The sequence below is a fragment of the Ovis canadensis genome, chromosome 25 (genome assembly GCF_042477335.2).
Source record: "Ovis canadensis isolate MfBH-ARS-UI-01 breed Bighorn chromosome 25, ARS-UI_OviCan_v2, whole genome shotgun sequence".
Classification (NCBI taxonomy): domain Eukaryota; kingdom Metazoa; phylum Chordata; class Mammalia; order Artiodactyla; family Bovidae; genus Ovis; species Ovis canadensis.
In genome coordinates this window covers 20,511,413-20,530,995 of record NC_091269.1, presented here as the reverse complement: position 1 = coordinate 20,530,995, position 19,583 = coordinate 20,511,413, and the positions used below count along the sequence as shown (strand labels likewise).

The window sequence follows — 19,583 nt, the reverse complement described above, 5'->3', positions numbered from 1 at the left end:
CGGTCGCGGGTGGTGCAGCTCAAGTGCAGCGCGCGCTCCGTGGAGAGCTGGAGAGCTGCGGCCGCCGGCTGGCCCGGACGGCAGGTCAGAGCGAAAGGCAGGCGCAGCGCAGGGCTCTTAGGGCGCCTGGCGGCAGCCGCCTCCGTCTACGGCCATACCACCCTGAACGCGCCCGATCTCGTCTGATCTCGGAAGCTAAGCAGGGTCGGGCCCGGTTAGTACTTGGATGGGAGACCGCCTGGGAATACCGGGTGCTGTAGGCTTTTTGTTGTTTCTGTTTTGCCCTGCCTCCCCTCTCCTTTAGCCCCCGGCCCCAGCCGCACCGCAAGCCGCACCAGCCGCTGGCCCCTGGCACCCCACCGCGCTCAGAGCCGCCGCCTGCCTTCCAGCCCCTCTCAGGTTGGCTGGCCGGGGCCCCGACTCCCGCTGCAGACCTGGGTTGCCTCCGCGCGGCCCGCGAGCCCCTCGGCTTTCGGCGTCCAGGAAACCAGAGGAACGGCGGCGGCGGGGGCGCGGGGGTCTCTGTCTGGGGCTCCCTTGGCAGGCCTCAGGCAATTCTGGGCGGGGCCGGGGCCCCAGCCCCACCCCCAGACGCATCCTGGCAGGCAACCTCGCGGTCTCCCGCAGGCGCGGGCGCACAACACACACACACACACACACACACACACACACACACACCCTCACGCCCGCCCCCCTCCCCCCACACACAGGCACACCTCCCGCAGCCCAGACAGGTCAAGAGCCGGAAACCACAAGTAAGGGAGACGGAGAAAGAGGGAGAGAGAGAGACAGCAAGAGGACCGCACAGGCTTCCAAAGCCCCGGCCACCACACCCTCCCCCCTCCACTGTGGGTATCCACCCGGCCCCCCCAGTCGACCCGACCCCACCGTCGCCCACCGACACACTCACACGCACACTCTCTCCCACACTCACCCTCTGGCCTGGGGGCGGGGGCTGGGTCTCGCCTCAGGGAGCCAAGCCGAAGGGGCCCTTTGAGACCTCGGCTGCGAGGAAGTCTTGGGGTCCCCACGGGTGATTGCCAGCCCCAGGGCACCGCGTCCAGCCGGGGCTCGCCGGGCCCAAGGCTCACGCCCCCTCCCTTGCGCACGGGCCGCTCTCTGCGGTGTGTGACGGTCTGTGCCAGAGTGTCCGTCTCGGATGGGATGCCGTCCCCTGTGCCCTGTCCGTCTCCCGCTTTCCGTCTCGCTGTGGGTCGGTCGCTCTGTGTCTCCGTCTCTCTGGCTCTCCCTCCCTGGGTGTGCCTGCGCGCTCGTGTCTGTCTGTCTGTCTGCATCTGCATCTGCATCTGCATCTGCCCTCTCGCCGTCTTGGGAGCCTGTCTCTGAACCTTCATCTCTTTGCGTCTCTGTCTCTCCTGACCCCCGGCCTGCCGTCCCTTCCTCTGGCCCCGGCCTCTCACGGGTGGGTGCTCTGGCCGTGGCCCTGGCTGACGAGCTTGCGCCGGCCGGCTGTCTCACTTGGCGTGGGTGCCTGCGAGTGTGTCTGTGTGCCTGTCCGTGTGGCTGCACGTCGCTCGTCTGCACCCTCAGCAAGGTCCGGTGCTTGGAGGGCGGCGTGGGGGCAAGGGGGGGGCCTCGGTAGGGCGAAGGGGCGGGGCTGACGAGCTCTGGTCGCCGGCGCTGGTGGCTGCAGGTGGGTTTGGGCACCGCGCAGGTGCCGGGCAGGATGGGCGCTCAGGGCCACGGCTGGGCTGCGCCTAGGCCCGCAGGAGGCTCAGAGGACCGCGGGCCCCAGCGGGCCCCGAGGCCCTGGGCAGCGAACGCCTTGGGGAGGTGGGCGAGGGGCTGGGGGAGGGGCGGCGGCCCCCGAGCCGGGTGGTGCCTGGAGGGTCCCAGGGTGGGAGAGCGCCACGACCTCGGCGCCCCTCACTCCACCCTCCCCGCTACACCCACCGGCGGGCACACCCGGCCGGCTGCTCCCGGTCCCGGAAGCCCTGTGGTCCCCCGGGCCGGGCCGGCGGTGTGTTGGCCGGGGGGGGGGGGGGGGGGGCGGGGACGTGGGCGGGGGCGGGGCGCGGGGCGGCGTGTGCCGGCCACCGGGCTGCCGGGAGTCCGGTCGCGGGTGGTGCAGCTCAAGTGCAGCGCGCGCTCCGTGGAGAGCTGGAGAGCTGCGGCCGCCGGCTGGCCCGGGCGGCAGGTCAGAGCGAAAGGCAGGCGCAGCGCAGGGCTCTTAGGGCGCCTGGCGGCAGCCGCCTCCGTCTACGGCCATACCACCCTGAACGCGCCCGATCTCGTCTGATCTCGGAAGCTAAGCAGGGTCGGGCCCGGTTAGTACTTGGATGGGAGACCGCCTGGGAATACCGGGTGCTGTAGGCTTTTTGTTGTTTCTGTTTTGCCCTGCCTCCCCTCTCCTTTAGCCCCCGGCCCCAGCCGCACCGCAAGCCGCACCAGCCGCTGGCCCCTGGCACCCCACCGCGCTCAGAGCCGCCGCCTGCCTTCCAGCCCCTCTCAGGTTGGCTGGCCGGGGCCCCGACTCCCGCTGCAGACCTGGGTTGCCTCCGCGCGGCCCGCGAGCCCCTCGGCTTTCGGCGTCCAGGAAACCAGAGGAACGGCGGCGGCGGGGGCGCGGGGGTCTCTGTCTGGGGCTCCCTTGGCAGGCCTCAGGCAATTCTGGGCGGGGCCGGGGCCCCAGCCCCACCCCCAGACGCATCCTGGCAGGCAACCTCGCGGTCTCCCGCAGGCGCGGGCGCACAACACACACACACACACACACACACACACACACACACACCCTCACGCCCGCCCCCCTCCCCCCAAACACAGGCACACCTCCCGCAGCCCAGACAGGTCAAGAGCCGGAAACCACAAGTAAGGGAGACGGAGAAAGAGGGAGAGAGAGAGACAGCAAGAGGACCGCACAGGCTTCCAAAGCCCCGGCCGCCACACCCTCCCCCCTCCACTGTGGGTATCCACCCGGCCCCCCCAGTCGACCCGACCCCACCACCGTCGCCCACCGACACACTCACACGCACACTCTCTCCCACACTCACCCTCTGGCCTGGGGGCGGGGGCTGGGTCTCGCCTCAGGGAGCCAAGCCGAAGGGGACCTTTGAGACCTCGGCTGCGAGGAAGTCTTGGGGTCCCCACGGGTGATTGCCAGCCCCAGGGCACCGCGTCCAGCCGGGGCTCGCCGGGCCCAAGGCTCACGCCCCCTCCCTTGCGCACGGGCCGCTCTCTGCGGTGTGTGACGGTCTGTGCCAGAGTGTCCGTCTCGGATGGGATGCCGTCCCCTGTGCCCTGTCCGTCTCCCGCTTTCCATCTCGCTGTGGGTCGGTCGCTCTGTGTCTCCGTCTCTCTGGCTCTCCCTCCCTGGGTGTGCCTGCGCGCTCGTGTCTGTCTGTCTGTCTGCATCTGCATCTGCATCTGCATCAGCATCTGCCCTCTCGCCGTCTTGGGAGCCTGTCTCTGAACCTTCATCTCTTTGCGTCTCTGTCTCTCCTGACCCCCGGCCTGCCGTCCCTTCCTCTGGCCCCGGCCTCTCACGGGGGGGTGCTCTGGCCGTGGCCCTGGCTGACGAGCTTGCGCCGGCCGGCTGTCTCACTTGGCGTGGGTGCCTGCGAGTGTGTCTGTGTGCCTGTCCGTGTGGCTGCACGTCGCTCGTCTGCACCCTCAGCAAGGTCCGGTGCTTGGAGGGCGGCGTGGGGGCAAGAGGGGGGCCTCGGTAGGGCGAAGGGGTGGGGCTGACGAGCTCTGGTCGCCGGCGCTGGTGGCTGCAGGTGGGTTTGGGCACCGCGCAGGTGCCGGGCAGGATGGGCGCTCAGGGCCACGGCTGGGCTGCGCCTAGGCACGCAGGAGGCTCAGAGGACCGCGGGCCCCAGCGAGCCCCGAGGCCCTGGGCAGCGAACGCCTTGGGGAGGTGGGCGAGGGGCTGGGGGAGGGGCGGCGGCCCCCGAGCCGGGTGGTGCCTGGAGGGTCCCAGGGTGGGAGAGCGCCACGACCTCGGCGCCCCTCACTCCACCCTCCCCGCTACACCCACCGGCGGGCACACCCGGCCGGCTGCTCCCGGTCCCGGAAGCCCTGTGGTCCCCCGGGCCGGGCCGGCGGTGTGTTGGCCGGGGGGGGGGGGGGGCGGGGACGTGGGCGGGGCCGGGGGGCGGGGCGGCGTGTGCCGGCCACCGGGCCGCCGGGAGTCCGGTCGCGGGTGGTGCAGCTCAAGTGCAGCGCGCGCTCCGTGGAGAGCTGGAGAGCTGCGGCCGCCGGCTGGCCCGGGCGGCAGTTCAGAGCGAAAGGCAGGCGCAGCGCAGGGCTCTTAGGGCGCCTGGCGGCAGCCGCCTCCGTCTACGGCCATACCACCCTGAATGCGCCCGATCTCGTCTGATCTCGGAAGCTAAGCAGGGTCGGGCCCGGTTAGTACTTGGATGGGAGACCGCCTGGGAATACCGGGTGCTGTAGGCTTTTTGTTGTTTCTGTTTTGCCCTGCCTCCCCTCTCCTTTAGCCCCCGGCCCCAGCCGCACCGCAAGCCGCACCAGCCGCTGGCCCCTGGCACCCCACCGCGCTCAGAGCCGCCGCCTGCCTTCCAGCCCCTCTCAGGTTGGCTGGCCGGGGCCCCGACTCCCGCTGCAGACCTGGGTTGCCTCCGCGCGGCCCGCGAGCCCCTCGGCTTTCGGCGTCCAGGAAACCAGAGGAACGGCGGCGGCGGGGGCGCGGGGGTCTCTGTCTGGGGCTCCCTTGGCAGGGCTCAGGCAATTCTGGGCGGGGCCGGGGCCCCAGCCCCACCCCCAGACGCATCCTGGCAGGCAACCTCGCGGTCTCCCGCAGGCGCGGGCGCACAACACACACACACACACACACACACACACACACACACACACCCTCACGCCCGCCCCCCTCCCCCCAAACCCCGGCACACCTCCCGCAGCCCAGACAGGTCAAGAGCCGGAAACCACAAGTAAGGGAGACGGAGAAAGAGGGAGAGAGAGAGACAGCAAGAGGACCGCACAGGCTTCCAAAGCCCCGGCCGCCACACCCTCCCCCCTCCACTGTGGGTATCCACCCGGCCCCCCCAGTCGACCCGACCCCACCGTCGCCCACCGACACACTCACACGCACACTCTCTCCCACACTCACCCTCTGGCCTGGGGGCGGGGGCTGGGTCTCGCCTCAGGGAGCCAAGCCGATGGGGACCTTTGAGACCTCGGCTGCGAGGAAGTCTTGGGGTCCCCACGGGTGATTGCCAGCCCCAGGGCACCGCGTCCAGCCGGGGCTCGCCGGGCCCAAGGCTCACGCCCCCTCCCTTGCGCGCGGGCCGCTCTCTGCGGTGTGTGACGGTCTGTGCCAGAGTGTCCGTCTCGGATGGGATGCCGTCCCCTGTGCCCTGTCCGTCTCCCGCTTTCCGTCTCGCTGTGGGTCGGTCGCTCTGTGTCTCCGTCTCTCTGGCTCTCCCTCCCTGGGTGTGCCTGCGCGCTCGTGTCTGTCTGTCTGTCTGCATCTGCATCTGCATCTGCATCTGCCCTCTCGCCGTCTTGGGAGCCTGTCTCTGAACCTTCATCTCTTTGCGTCTCTGTCTCTCCTGACCCCCGGCCTGCCGTCCCTTCCTCTGGCCCCGGCCTCTCACGGGTGGGTGCTCTGGCCGTGGCCCTGGCTGACGAGCTTGCGCCGGCCGGCTGTCTCACTTGGCGTGGGTGCCTGCGAGTGTGTCTGTGTGCCTGTCCGTGTGGCTGCACGTCGCTCGTCTGCACCCTCAGCAAGGTCCGGTGCTTGGAGGGCGGCGTGGGGGCAAGGGGGGGGCCTCGGTAGGGCGAAGGGGCGGGGCTGACGAGCTCTGGTCGCCGGCGCTGGTGGCTGCAGGTGGGTTTGGGCACCGCGCAGGTGCCGGGCAGGATGGGCGCTCAGGGCCACGGCTGGGCTGCGCCTAGGCCCGCAGGAGGCTCAGAGGACCGCGGGCCCCAGCGGGCCCCGAGGCCCTGGGCAGCGAACGCCTTGGGGAGGTGGGCGAGGGGCTGGGGGAGGGGCGGCGGCCCCCGAGCCGGGTGGTGCCTGGAGGGTCCCAGGGTGGGAGAGCGCCACGACCTCGGCGCCCCTCACTCCACCCTCCCCGCTACACCCACCGGCGGGCACACCCGGCCGGCTGCTCCCGGTCCCGGAAGCCCTGTGGTCCCCCGGGCCGGGCCGGCGGTGTGTTGGCCGGGGGGGGGGGGGGGGGGGGGGGGGACGTGGGGGGGGGCGGGGCGCGGGGCGGCGTGTGCCGGCCACCGGGCCGCCGGGAGTCCGGTCGCGGGTGGTGCAGCTCAAGTGCAGCGCGCGCTCCGTGGAGAGCTGGAGAGCTGCGGCCGCCGGCTGGCCCGGGCGGCAGTTCAGAGCGAAAGGCAGGCGCAGCGCAGGGCTCTTAGGGCGCCTGGCGGCAGCCGCCTCCGTCTACGGCCATACCACCCTGAACGCGCCCGATCTCGTCTGATCTCGGAAGCTAAGCAGGGTCGGGCCCGGTTAGTACTTGGATGGGAGACCGCCTGGGAATACCGGGTGCTGTAGGCTTTTTGTTGTTTCTGTTTTGCCCTGCCTCCCCTCTCCTTTAGCCCCCGGCCCCAGCCGCACCGCAAGCCGCACCAGCCGCTGGCCCCTGGCACCCCACCGCGCTCAGAGCCGCCGCCTGCCTTCCAGCCCCTCTCAGGTTGGCTGGCCGGGGCCCCGACTCCCGCTGCAGACCTGGGTTGCCTCCGCGCGGCCCGCGAGCCCCTCGGCTTTCGGCGTCCAGGAAACCAGAGGAACGGCGGCGGCGGGGGCGCGGGGGTCTCTGTCTGGGGCTCCCTTGGCAGGCCTCAGGCAATTCTGGGCGGGGCCGGGGCCCCAGCCCCACCCCCAGACGCATCCTGGCAGGCAACCTCGCGGTCTCCCGCAGGCGCGGGCGCACAACACACACACACACACACACACACACACACACACACACCCTCACGCCCGCCCCCCTCCCCCCAAACACAGGCACACCTCCCGCAGCCCAGACAGGTCAAGAGCCGGAAACCACAAGTAAGGGAGACGGAGAAAGAGGGAGAGAGAGAGACAGCAAGAGGACCGCACAGGCTTCCAAAGCCCCGGCCGCCACACCCTCCCCCCTCCACTGTGGGTATCCACCCGGCCCCCCCAGTCGACCCGACCCCACCGTCGCCCACCGACACACTCACACGCACACTCTCTCCCACACTCACCCTCTGGCCTGGGGGCGGGGGCTGGGTCTCGCCTCAGGGAGCCAAGCCGAAGGGGACCTTTGAGACCTCGGCTGCGAGGAAGTCTTGGGGTCCCCACGGGTGATTGCCAGCCCCAGGGCACCGCGTCCAGCCGGGGCTCGCCGGGCCCAAGGCTCACGCCCCCTCCCTTGCGCGCGGGCCGCTCTCTGCGGTGTGTGACGGTCTGTGCCAGAGTGTCCGTCTCGGATGGGATGCCGTCCCCTGTGCCCTGTCCGTCTCCCGCTTTCCTTCTCGCTGTGGGTCGGTCGCTCTGTGTCTCCGTCTCTCTGGCTCTCCCTCCCTGGGTGTGCCTGCGCGCTCGTGTCTGTCTGTCTGTCTGCATCTGCATCTGCATCTGCATCTGCCCTCTCGCCGTCTTGGGAGCCTGTCTCTGAACCTTCATCTCTTTGCGTCTCTGTCTCTCCTGACCCCCGGCCTGCCGTCCCTTCCTCTGGCCCCGGCCTCTCACGGGTGGGTGCTCTGGCCGTGGCCCTGGCTGACGAGCTTGCGCCGGCCGGCTGTCTCACTTGGCGTGGGTGCCTGCGAGTGTGTCTGTGTGCCTGTCCGTGTGGCTGCACGTCGCTCGTCTGCACCCTCAGCAAGGTCCGGTGCTTGGAGGGCGGCGTGGGGGCAAGGGGGGGGCCTCGGTAGGGCGAAGGGGCGGGGCTGACGAGCTCTGGTCGCCGGCGCTGGTGGCTGCAGGTGGGTTTGGGCACCGCGCAGGTGCCGGGCAGGATGGGCGCTCAGGGCCACGGCTGGGCTGCGCCTAGGCCCGCAGGAGGCTCAGAGGACCGCGGGCCCCAGCGGGCCCCGAGGCCCTGGGCAGCGAACGCCTTGGGGAGGTGGGCGAGGGGCTGGGGGAGGGGCGGCGGCCCCCGAGCCGGGTGGTGCCTGGAGGGTCCCAGGGTGGGAGAGCGCCACGACCTCGGCGCCCCTCACTCCACCCTCCCCGCTACACCCACCGGCGGGCACACCCGGCCGGCTGCTCCCGGTCCCGGAAGCCCTGTGGTCCCCCGGGCCGGGCCGGCGGTGTGTTGGCCGGGGGGGGGGGGGGGGGGGGGGGGGGCCGGGGGGGGGGCCGGGGCGCGGGGCGGCGTGTGCCGGCCACCGGGCCGCCGGGAGTCCGGTCGCGGGTGGTGCAGCTCAAGTGCAGCGCGCGCTCCGTGGAGAGCTGGAGAGCTGCGGCCGCCGGCTGGCCCGGGCGGCAGGTCAGAGCGAAAGGCAGGCGCAGCGCAGGGCTCTTAGGGCGCCTGGCGGCAGCCGCCTCCGTCTACGGCCATACCACCCTGAACGCGCCCGATCTCGTCTGATCTCGGAAGCTAAGCAGGGTCGGGCCCGGTTAGTACTTGGATGGGAGACCGCCTGGGAATACCGGGTGCTGTAGGCTTTTTGTTGTTTCTGTTTTGCCCTGCCTCCCCTCTCCTTTAGCCCCCGGCCCCAGCCGCACCGCAAGCCGCACCAGCCGCTGGCCCCTGGCACCCCACCGCGCTCAGAGCCGCCGCCTGCCTTCCAGCCCCTCTCAGGTTGGCTGGCCGGGGCCCCGACTCCCGCTGCAGACCTGGGTTGCCTCCGCGCGGCCCGCGAGCCCCTCGGCTTTCGGCGTCCAGGAAACCAGAGGAACGGCGGCGGCGGGGGCGCGGGGGTCTCTGTCTGGGGCTCCCTTGGCAGGCCTCAGGCAATTCTGGGCGGGGCCGGGGCCCCAGCCCCACCCCCAGACGCATCCTGGCAGGCAACCTCGCGGTCTCCCGCAGGCGCGGGCGCACAACACACACACACACACACACACACACACACACACACACACCCTCACGCCCGCCCCCCTCCCCCCAAACACAGGCACACCTCCCGCAGCCCAGACAGGTCAAGAGCCGGAAACCACAAGTAAGGGAGACGGAGAAAGAGGGAGAGAGAGAGACAGCAAGAGGACCGCACAGGCTTCCAAAGCCCCGGCCGCCACACCCTCCCCCCTCCACTGTGGGTATCCACCCGGCCCCCCCAGTCGACCCGACCCCACCACCGTCGCCCACCGACACACTCACACGCACACTCTCTCCCACACTCACCCTCTGGCCTGGGGGCGGGGGCTGGGTCTCGCCTCAGGGAGCCAAGCCGAAGGGGACCTTTGAGACCTCGGCTGCGAGGAAGTCTTGGGGTCCCCACGGGTGATTGCCAGCCCCAGGGCACCGCGTCCAGCCGGGGCTCGCCGGGCCCAAGGCTCACGCCCCCTCCCTTGCGCACGGGCCGCTCTCTGCGGTGTGTGACGGTCTGTGCCAGAGTGTCCGTCTCGGATGGGATGCCGTCCCCTGTGCCCTGTCCGTCTCCCGCTTTCCGTCTCGCTGTGGGTCGGTCGCTCTGTGTCTCCGTCTCTCTGGCTCTCCCTCCCTGGGTGTGCCTGCGCGCTCGTGTCTGTCTGTCTGTCTGCATCTGCATCTGCATCTGCATCAGCATCTGCCCTCTCGCCGTCTTGGGAGCCTGTCTCTGAACCTTCATCTCTTTGCGTCTCTGTCTCTCCTGACCCCCGGCCTGCCGTCCCTTCCTCTGGCCCCGGCCTCTCACGGGGGGGTGCTCTGGCCGTGGCCCTGGCTGACGAGCTTGCGCCGGCCGGCTGTCTCACTTGGCGTGGGTGCCTGCGAGTGTGTCTGTGTGCCTGTCCGTGTGGCTGCACGTCGCTCGTCTGCACCCTCAGCAAGGTCCGGTGCTTGGAGGGCGGCGTGGGGGCAAGGGGGGGGCCTCGGTAGGGCGAAGGGGTGGGGCTGACGAGCTCTGGTCGCCGGCGCTGGTGGCTGCAGGTGGGTTTGGGCACCGCGCAGGTGCCGGGCAGGATGGGCGCTCAGGGCCACGGCTGGGCTGCGCCTAGGCCCGCAGGAGGCTCAGAGGACCGCGGGCCCCAGCGGGCCCCGAGGCCCTGGGCAGCGAACGCCTTGGGGAGGTGGGCGAGGGGCTGGGGGAGGGGCGGCGGCCCCGAGCCGGGTGGTGCCTGGAGGGTCCCAGGGTGGGAGAGCGCCACGACCTCGGCGCCCCTCACTCCACCCTCCCCGCTACACCCACCGGCGGGCACACCCGGCCGGCTGCTCCCGGTCCCGGAAGCCCTGTGGTACCCCGGGCCGGGCCGGCGGTGTGTTGGCCGGGGGGGGGGGGGGGGGCGGGGACGTGGGCGGGGCCGGGGGGCGGGGCGGCGTGTGCCGGCCACCGGGCCGCCGGGAGTCCGGTCGCGGGTGGTGCAGCTCAAGTGCAGCGCGCGCTCCGTGGAGAGCTGGAGAGCTGCGGCCGCCGGCTGGCCCGGGCGGCAGGTCAGAGCGAAAGGCAGGCGCAGCGCAGGGCTCTTAGGGCGCCTGGCGGCAGCCGCCTCCGTCTACGGCCATACCACCCTGAATGCGCCCGATCTCGTCTGATCTCGGAAGCTAAGCAGGGTCGGGCCCGGTTAGTACTTGGATGGGAGACCGCCTGGGAATACCGGGTGCTGTAGGCTTTTTGTTGTTTCTGTTTTGCCCTGCCTCCCCTTTCCTTTAGCCCCCGGCCCCAGCCGCACCGCAAGCCGCACCAGCCGCTGGCCCCTGGCACCCCACCGCGCTCAGAGCCGCCGCCTGCCTTCCAGCCCCTCTCAGGTTGGCTGGCCGGGGCCCCGACTCCCGCTGCAGACCTGGGTTGCCTCCGCGCGGCCCGCGAGCCCCTCGGCTTTCGGCGTCCAGGAAACCAGAGGAACGGCGGCGGCGGGGGCGCGGGGGTCTCTGTCTGGGGCTCCCTTGGCAGGCCTCAGGCAATTCTGGGCGGGGCCGGGGCCCCAGCCCCACCCCCAGACGCATCCTGGCAGGCAACCTCGCGGTCTCCCGCAGGCGCGGGCGCACAACACACACACACACACACACACACACACACACACACACACACCCTCACGCCCGCCCCCCTCCCCCCAAACACAGGCACACCTCCCGCAGCCCAGACAGGTCAAGAGCCGGAAACCACAAGTAAGGGAGACGGAGAAAGAGGGAGAGAGAGAGACAGCAAGAGGACCGCACAGGCTTCCAAAGCCCCGGCCGCCACACCCTCCCCCCTCCACTGTGGGTATCCACCCGGCCCCCCCAGTCGACCCGACCCCACCGTCGCCCACCGACACACTCACACGCACACTCTCTCCCACACTCACCCTCTGGCCTGGGGGCGGGGGCTGGGTCTCGCCTCAGGGAGCCAAGCCGAAGGGGACCTTTGAGACCTCGGCTGCGAGGAAGTCTTGGGGTCCCCACGGGTGATTGCCAGCCCCAGGGCACCGCGTCCAGCCGGGGCTCGCCGGGCCCAAGGCTCACGCCCCCTCCCTTGCGCGCGGGCCGCTCTCTGCGGTGTGTGACGGTCTGTGCCAGAGTGTCCGTCTCGGATGGGATGCCGTCCCCTGTGCCCTGTCCGTCTCCCGCTTTCCTTCTCGCTGTGGGTCGGTCGCTCTGTGTCTCCGTCTCTCTGGCTCTCCCTCCCTGGGTGTGCCTGCGCGCTCGTGTCTGTCTGTCTGTCTGCATCTGCATCTGCATCTGCATCTGCCCTCTCGCCGTCTTGGGAGCCTGTCTCTGAACCTTCATCTCTTTGCGTCTCTGTCTCTCCTGACCCCCGGCCTGCCGTCCCTTCCTCTGGCCCCGGCCTCTCACGGGTGGGTGCTCTGGCCGTGGCCCTGGCTGACGAGCTTGCGCCGGCCGGCTGTCTCACTTGGCGTGGGTGCCTGCGAGTGTGTCTGTGTGCCTGTCCGTGTGGCTGCACGTCGCTCGTCTGCACCCTCAGCAAGGTCCGGTGCTTGGAGGGCGGCGTGGGGGCAAGGGGGGGGCCTCGGTAGGGCGAAGGGGCGGGGCTGACGAGCTCTGGTCGCCGGCGCTGGTGGCTGCAGGTGGGTTTGGGCACCGCGCAGGTGCCGGGCAGGATGGGCGCTCAGGGCCACGGCTGGGCTGCGCCTAGGCCCGCAGGAGGCTCAGAGGACCGCGGGCCCCAGCGGGCCCCGAGGCCCTGGGCAGCGAACGCCTTGGGGAGGTGGGCGAGGGGCTGGGGGAGGGGCGGCGGCCCCCGAGCCGGGTGGTGCCTGGAGGGTCCCAGGGTGGGAGAGCGCCACGACCTCGGCGCCCCTCACTCCACCCTCCCCGCTACACCCCCCGGCGGGCACACCCGGCCGGCTGCTCCCGGTCCCGGAAGCCCTGTGGTCCCCCGGGCCGGGCCGGCGGTGTGTTGGCCGGGGGGGGGGGGGGGGGGGCGGGGACGTGGGCGGGGGCGGGGCGCGGGGCGGCGTGTGCCGGCCACCGGGCCGCCGGGAGTCCGGTCGCGGGTGGTGCAGCTCAAGTGCAGCGCGCGCTCCGTGGAGAGCTGGAGAGCTGCGGCCGCCGGCTGGCCCGGACGGCAGGTCAGAGCGAAAGGCAGGCGCAGCGCAGGGCTCTTAGGGCGCCTGGCGGCAGCCGCCTCCGTCTACGGCCATACCACCCTGAACGCGCCCGATCTCGTCTGATCTCGGAAGCTAAGCAGGGTCGGGCCCGGTTAGTACTTGGATGGGAGACCGCCTGGGAATACCGGGTGCTGTAGGCTTTTTGTTGTTTCTGTTTTGCCCTGCCTCCCCTCTCCTTTAGCCCCCGGCCCCAGCCGCACCGCAAGCCGCACCAGCCGCTGGCCCCTGGCACCCCACCGCGCTCAGAGCCGCCGCCTGCCTTCCAGCCCCTCTCAGGTTGGCTGGCCGGGGCCCCGACTCCCGCTGCAGACCTGGGTTGCCTCCGCGCGGCCCGCGAGCCCCTCGGCTTTCGGCGTCCAGGAAACCAGAGGAACGGCGGCGGCGGGGGCGCGGGGGTCTCTGTCTGGGGCTCCCTTGGCAGGCCTCAGGCAATTCTGGGCGGGGCCGGGGCCCCAGCCCCACCCCCAGACGCATCCTGGCAGGCAACCTCGCGGTCTCCCGCAGGCGCGGGCGCACAACACACACACACACACACACACACACACACACACACACCCTCACGCCCGCCCCCCTCCCCCCAAACACAGGCACACCTCCCGCAGCCCAGACAGGTCAAGAGCCGGAAACCACAAGTAAGGGAGACGGAGAAAGAGGGAGAGAGAGAGACAGCAAGAGGACCGCACAGGCTTCCAAAGCCCCGGCCGCCACACCCTCCCCCCTCCACTGTGGGTATCCACCCGGCCCCCCCAGTCGACCCGACCCCACCGTCGCCCACCGACACACTCACACGCACACTCTCTCCCACACTCACCCTCTGGCCTGGGGGCGGGGGCTGGGTCTCGCCTCAGGGAGCCAAGCCGAAGGGGACCTTTGAGACCTCGGCTGCGAGGAAGTCTTGGGGTCCCCACGGGTGATTGCCAGCCCCAGGGCACCGCGTCCAGCCGGGGCTCGCCGGGCCCAAGGCTCACGCCCCCTCCCTTGCGCACGGGCCGCTCTCTGCGGTGTGTGACGGTCTGTGCCAGAGTGTCCGTCTCGGATGGGATGCCGTCCCCTGTGCCCTGTCCGTCTCCCGCTTTCCGTCTCGCTGTGGGTCGGTCGCTCTGTGTCTCCGTCTCTCTGGCTCTCCCTCCCTGGGTGTGCCTGCGCGCTCGTGTCTGTCTGTCTGTCTGCATCTGCATCTGCATCTGCATCTGCCCTCTCGCCGTCTTGGGAGCCTGTCTCTGAACCTTCATCTCTTTGCGTCTCTGTCTCTCCTGACCCCCGGCCTGCCGTCCCTTCCTCTGGCCCCGGCCTCTCACGGGTGGGTGCTCTGGCCGTGGCCCTGGCTGACGAGCTTGCGCCGGCCGGCTGTCTCACTTGGCGTGGGTGCCTGCGAGTGTGTCTGTGTGCCTGTCCGTGTGGCTGCACGTCGCTCGTCTGCACCCTCAGCAAGGTCCGGTGCTTGGAGGGCGGCGTGGGGGCAAGGGGGGGGCCTCGGTAGGGCGAAGGGGCGGGGCTGACGAGCTCTGGTCGCCGGCGCTGGTGGCTGCAGGTGGGTTTGGGCACCGCGCAGGTGCCGGGCAGGATGGGCGCTCAGGGCCACGGCTGGGCTGCGCCTAGGCCCGCAGGAGGCTCAGAGGACCGCGGGCCCCAGCGGGCCCCGAGGCCCTGGGCAGCGAACGCCTTGGGGAGGTGGGCGAGGGGCTGGGGGAGGGGCGGCGGCCCCCGAGCCGGGTGGTGCCTGGAGGGTCCCAGGGTGGGAGAGCGCCACGACCTCGGCGCCCCTCACTCCACCCTCCCCGCTACACCCACCGGCGGGCACACCCGGCCGGCTGCTCCCGGTCCCGGAAGCCCTGTGGTCCCCCGGGCCGGGCCGGCGGTGTGTTGGCCGGGGGGGGGGGCGGGGGGCGGGGACGTGGGCGGGGGCGGGGCGCGGGGCGGCGTGTGCCGGCCACCGGGCCGCCGGGAGTCCGGTCGCGGGTGGTGCAGCTCAAGTGCAGCGCGCGCTCCGTGGAGAGCTGGAGAGCTGCGGCCGCCGGCTGGCCCGGGCGGCAGGTCAGAGCGAAAGGCAGGCGCAGCGCAGGGCTCTTAGGGCGCCTGGCGGCAGCCGCCTCCGTCTACGGCCATACCACCCTGAACGCGCCCGATCTCGTCTGATCTCGGAAGCTAAGCAGGGTCGGGCCCGGTTAGTACTTGGATGGGAGACCGCCTGGGAATACCGGGTGCTGTAGGCTTTTTGTTGTTTCTGTTTTGCCCTGCCTCCCCTCTCCTTTAGCCCCCGGCCCCAGCCGCACCGCAAGCCGCACCAGCCGCTGGCCCCTGGCACCCCACCGCGCTCAGAGCCGCCGCCTGCCTTCCAGCCCCTCTCAGGTTGGCTGGCCGGGGCCCCGACTCCCGCTGCAGACCTGGGTTGCCTCCGCGCGGCCCGCGAGCCCCTCGGCTTTCGGCGTCCAGGAAACCAGAGGAACGGCGGCGGCGGGGGCGCGGGGGTCTCTGTCTGGGGCTCCCTTGGCAGGCCTCAGGCAATTCTGGGCGGGGCCGGGGCCCCAGCCCCACCCCCAGACGCATCCTGGCAGGCAACCTCGCGGTCTCCCGCAGGCGCGGGCGCACAACACACACACACACACACACACACACACACACACACACACCCTCACGCCCGCCCCCCTCCCCCCAAACACAGGCACACCTCCCGCAGCCCAGACAGGTCAAGAGCCGGAAACCACAAGTAAGGGAGACGGAGAAAGAGGGAGAGAGAGAGACAGCAAGAGGACCGCACAGGCTTCCAAAGCCCCGGCCGCCACACCCTCCCCCCTCCACTGTGGGTATCCACCCGGCCCCCCCAGTCGACCCGACCCCACCACCGTCGCCCACCGACACACTCACACGCACACTCTCTCCCACACTCACCCTCTGGCCTGGGGGCGGGGGCTGGGTCTCGCCTCAGGGAGCCAAGCCGAAGGGGACCTTTGAGACCTCGGCTGCGAGGAAGTCTTGGGGTCCCCACGGGTGATTGCCAGCCCCAGGGCACCGCGTCCAGCCGGGGCTCGCCGGGCCCAAGGCTCACGCCCCCTCCCTTGCGCACGGGCCGCTCTCTGCGGTGTGTGACGGTCTGTGCCAGAGTGTCCGTCTCGGATGGGATGCCGTCCCCTGTGCCCTGTCCGTCTCCCGCTTTCCGTCTCGCTGTGGGTCGGTCGCTCTGTGTCTCCGTCTCTCTGGCTCTCCCTCCCTGGGTGTGCCTGCGCGCTCGTGTCTGTCTGTCTGTCTGCATCTGCATCTGCATCTGCATCAGCATCTGCCCTCTCGCCGTCTTGGGAGCCTGTCTCTGAACCTTCATCTCTTTGCGTCTCTGTCTCTCCTGACCCCCGGCCTGCCGTCCCTTCCTCTGGCCCCGGCCTCTCACGGGGGGGTGCTCTGGCCGTGGCCCTGGCTGACGAGCTTGCGCCGGCCGGCTGTCTCACTTGGCGTGGGTGCCTGCGAGTGTGTCTGTGTGCCTGTCCGTGTGGCTGCACGTCGCTCGTCTGCACCCTCAGCAAGGTCCGGTGCTTGGAGGGCGGCGTGGGGGCAAGGGGGGGGCCTCGGTAGGGCGAAGGGGCGGGGCTGACGAGCTCTGGTCGCCGGCGCTGGTGGCTGCAGGTGGGTTTGGGCACCGCGCAGGTGCCGGGCAGGATGGGCGCTCAGGGCCACGGCTGGGCTGCGCCTAGGCCCGCAGGAGGCTCAGAGGACCGCGGGCCCCAGCGGGCCCCGAGGCCCTGGGCAGCGAACGCCTTGGGGAGGTGGGCGAGGGGCTGGGGGAGGGGCGGCGGCCCCCGAGCCGGGTGGTGCCTGGAGGGTCCCAGGGTGGGAGAGCGCCACGACCTCGGCGCCCCTCACTCCACCCTCCCCGCTACACCCACCGGCGGGCACACCCGGCCGGCTGCTCCCGGTCCCGGAAGCCCTGTGGTCCCCCGGGCCGGGCCGGCGGTGTGTTGGCCGGGGGGGGGGGGGGGGGGGGGGGGGCGGGGACGGGGGCGGGGGCGGGGCGCGGGGCGGCGTGTGCCGGCCACCGGGCCGCCGGGAGTCCGGTCGCGGGTGGTGCAGCTCAAGTGCAGCGCGCGCTCCGTGGAGAGCTGGAGAGCTGCGGCCGCCGGCTGGCCCGGGCGGCAGGTCAGAGCGAAAGGCAGGCGCAGCGCAGGGCTCTTAGGGCGCCTGGCGGCAGCCGCCTCCGTCTACGGCCATACCACCCTGAACGCGCCCGATCTCGTCTGATCTCGGAAGCTAAGCAGGGTCGGGCCCGGTTAGTACGTGGATGGGAGACCGCCTGGGAATACCGGGTGCTGTAGGCTTTTTGTTGTTTCTGTTTTGCCCTGCCTCCCCTCTCCTTTAGCCCCCGGCCCCAGCCGCACCGCAAGCCGCACCAGCCGCTGGCCCCTGGCACCCCACCGCGCTCAGAGCCGCCGCCTGCCTTCCAGCCCCTCTCAGGTTGGCTGGCCGGGGCCCCGACTCCCGCTGCAGACCTGGGTTGCCTCCGCGCGGCCCGCGAGCCCCTCGGCTTTCGGCGGCCAGGAAACCAGAGGAACGGCGGCGGCGGGGGCGCGGGGGTCTCTGTCTGGGGCTCCCTTGGCAGGCCTCAGGCAATTCTGGGCGGGGCCGGGGCCCCAGCCCCACCCCCAGACGCATCCTGGCAGGCAACCTCGCGGTCTCCCGCAGGCGCGGGCGCACAACACACACACACACACACACACACACACACACACACACACACCCTCACGCCCGCCCCCCTCCCCCCAAACACAGGCACACCTCCCGCAGCCCAGACAGGTCAAGAGCCGGAAACCACAAGTAAGGGAGACGGAGAAAGAGGGAGAGAGAGAGACAGCAAGAGGACCGCACAGGCTTCCAAAGCCCCGGCCGCCACACCCTCCCCCCTCCACTGTGGGTATCCACCCGGCCCCCCCAGTCGACCCGACCCCACCGTCGCCCACCGACACACTCACACGCACACTCTCTCCCACACTCACCCTCTGGCCTGGGGGCGGGGGCTGGGTCTCGCCTCAGGGAGCCAAGCCGAAGGGGACCTTTGAGACCTCGGCTGCGAGGAAGTCTTGGGGTCCCCACGGGTGATTGCCAGCCCCAGGGCACCGCGTCCAGCCGGGGCTCGCCGGGCCCAAGGCTCACGCCCCCTCCCTTGCGCGCGGGCCGCTCTCTGCGGTGTGTGACGGTCTGTGCCAGAGTGTCCGTCTCGGATGGGATGCCGTCCCCTGTGCCCTGTCCGTCTCCCGCTTTCCGTCTCGCTGTGGGTCGGTCGCTCTGTGTCTCCGTCTCTCTGGCTCTCCCTCCCTGGGTGTGCCTGCGCGCTCGTGTCTGTCTGTCTGTCTGCATCTGCATCTGCATCTGCATCTGCATCTGCCCTCTCGCCGTCTTGGGAGCCTGTCTCTGAACCTTCATCTCTTTGCGTCTCTGTCTCTCCTGACCCCCGGCCTGCCGTCCCTTCCTCTGGCCCCGGCCTCTCACGGGTGGGTGCTCTGGCCGTGGCCCTGGCTGACGAGCTTGCGCCGGCCGGCTGTCTCACTTGGCGTGGGTGCCTGCGAGTGTGTCTGTGTGCCTGTCCGTGTGGCTGCACGTCGCTCGTCTGCACCCTCAGCAAGGTCCGGTGCTTGGAGGGCGGCGTGGGGGCAAGGGGGGGGCCTCGGTAGGGCGAAGGGGTGGGGCTGACGAGCTCTGGTCGCCGGCGCTGGTGGCTGCAGGTGGGTTTGGGCACCGCGCAGGTGCCGGGCAGGATGGGCGCTCAGGGCCACGGCTGGGCTGCGCCTAGGCCCGCAGGAGGCTCAGAGGACCGCGGGCCCCAGCGAGCCCCGAGGCCCTGGGCAGCGAACGCCTTGGGGAGGTGGGCGAGGGGCTGGGGGAGGGGCGGCGGCCCCCGAGCCGGGTGGTGCCTGGAGGGTCCCAGGGTGGGAGAGCGCCACGACCTCGGCGCCCCTCACTCCACCCTCCCCGCTACACCCACCGGCGGGCACACCCGGCCGGCTGCTCCCGGTCCCGGAAGCCCTGTGGTACCCCGGGCCGGGCCGGCGGTGTGTTGGCCGGGGCGGGGGGGGGGGGGGACGTGGGCGGGGGCGGGGCGCGGGGCGGCGTGTACCGGCCACCGGGCCGCCGGGAGTCCGGTCGCGGGTGGTGCAGCTCAAGTGCAGCGCGCGCTCCGTGGAGAGCTGGAGAGCTGCGGCCGCCGGCTGGCCCGGGCGGCAGGTCAGAGCGAAAGGCAGGCGCAGCGCAGGGCTCTTAGGGCGCCTGGCGGCAGCCGCCTCCGTCTACAGCCATACCACCCTGAACGCGCCCGATCTCGTCTGATCTCGGAAGCTAAGCAGGGTCGGGCCCGGTTAGTACTTGGATGGGAGACCGCCTGGGAATACCGGGTGCTGTAGGCTTTTTGTTGTTTCTGTTTTGCCCTGCCTCCCCTCTCCTTTAGCCCCCGGCCCCAGCCGCACCGCAAGCCGCACCAGCCGCTGGCCCCTGGCACCCCACCGCGCTCAGAGTCGCCGCCTGCCTTCCAGCCCCTCTCAGGTTGGCTGGCCGGGGCCCCGACTCCCGCTGCAGACCTGGGTTGCCTCCGCGCGGCCCGCGAGCCCCTCGGCTTTCGGCGTCCAGGAAACCAGAGGAACGGCGGCGGGGGCGCGGGGGTCTCTGTCTGGGGCTCCCTTGGCAGGCCTCAGGCAATTCTGGGCGGGGCCGGGGCCCCAGCCCCACCCCCAGACGCATCCTGGCAGGCAACCTCGCGGTCTCCCGCAGGCGCGGGCGCACAACACACACACACACACACACACACACACACACACACACCCTCACGCCCGCCCCCCTCCCCCCAAACACAGGCACACCTCCCGCAGCCCAGACAGGTCAAGAGCCGGAAACCACAAGTAAGGGAGACGGAGAAAGAGGGAGAGAGAGAGACAGCAAGAGGACCGCACAGGCTTCCAAAGCCCCGGCCGCCACACCCTCCCCCCTCCACTGTGGGTATCCACCCGGCCCCCCCAGTCGA

At 71.5% G+C, this 19,583-nt stretch overlaps 10 non-coding genes across 10 annotated transcripts; all 10 read left to right on the top strand.

The window, feature by feature from the left end:
- Positions 1-144: 144 nt before the first annotated feature.
- Positions 145-263, top strand: LOC138430524 (5S ribosomal RNA). Its single transcript, XR_011253218.1, has one exon. It is a non-coding gene; the product is annotated as a 5S ribosomal RNA (ribosomal RNA).
- Positions 264-2,218: 1,955 nt separating this feature from the next.
- Positions 2,219-2,337, top strand: LOC138430523 (5S ribosomal RNA). The gene has a single exon (XR_011253217.1). It is a non-coding gene; the product is annotated as a 5S ribosomal RNA (ribosomal RNA).
- A 1,960-nt stretch (positions 2,338-4,297) lies between these two features.
- On the top strand, positions 4,298-4,416 carry LOC138430604 (5S ribosomal RNA). The gene has a single exon (XR_011253293.1). It is a non-coding gene; the product is annotated as a 5S ribosomal RNA (ribosomal RNA).
- Positions 4,417-6,374: 1,958 nt separating this feature from the next.
- On the top strand, positions 6,375-6,493 carry LOC138430522 (5S ribosomal RNA). Its single transcript, XR_011253216.1, has one exon. It is a non-coding gene; the product is annotated as a 5S ribosomal RNA (ribosomal RNA).
- Positions 6,494-8,450: 1,957 nt separating this feature from the next.
- LOC138430520 (5S ribosomal RNA) lies at positions 8,451-8,569 on the top strand. Its single transcript, XR_011253214.1, has one exon. It is a non-coding gene; the product is annotated as a 5S ribosomal RNA (ribosomal RNA).
- A 1,963-nt stretch (positions 8,570-10,532) lies between these two features.
- On the top strand, positions 10,533-10,651 carry LOC138430592 (5S ribosomal RNA). Its single transcript, XR_011253282.1, has one exon. It is a non-coding gene; the product is annotated as a 5S ribosomal RNA (ribosomal RNA).
- Positions 10,652-12,610: 1,959 nt separating this feature from the next.
- LOC138430519 (5S ribosomal RNA) lies at positions 12,611-12,729 on the top strand. Its single transcript, XR_011253213.1, has one exon. It is a non-coding gene; the product is annotated as a 5S ribosomal RNA (ribosomal RNA).
- Positions 12,730-14,683: 1,954 nt separating this feature from the next.
- On the top strand, positions 14,684-14,802 carry LOC138430518 (5S ribosomal RNA). The gene has a single exon (XR_011253212.1). It is a non-coding gene; the product is annotated as a 5S ribosomal RNA (ribosomal RNA).
- A 1,972-nt stretch (positions 14,803-16,774) lies between these two features.
- Positions 16,775-16,893, top strand: LOC138430609 (5S ribosomal RNA). The gene has a single exon (XR_011253298.1). It is a non-coding gene; the product is annotated as a 5S ribosomal RNA (ribosomal RNA).
- A 1,960-nt stretch (positions 16,894-18,853) lies between these two features.
- On the top strand, positions 18,854-18,972 carry LOC138430595 (5S ribosomal RNA). Its single transcript, XR_011253285.1, has one exon. It is a non-coding gene; the product is annotated as a 5S ribosomal RNA (ribosomal RNA).
- Positions 18,973-19,583: the final 611 nt, after the last annotated feature.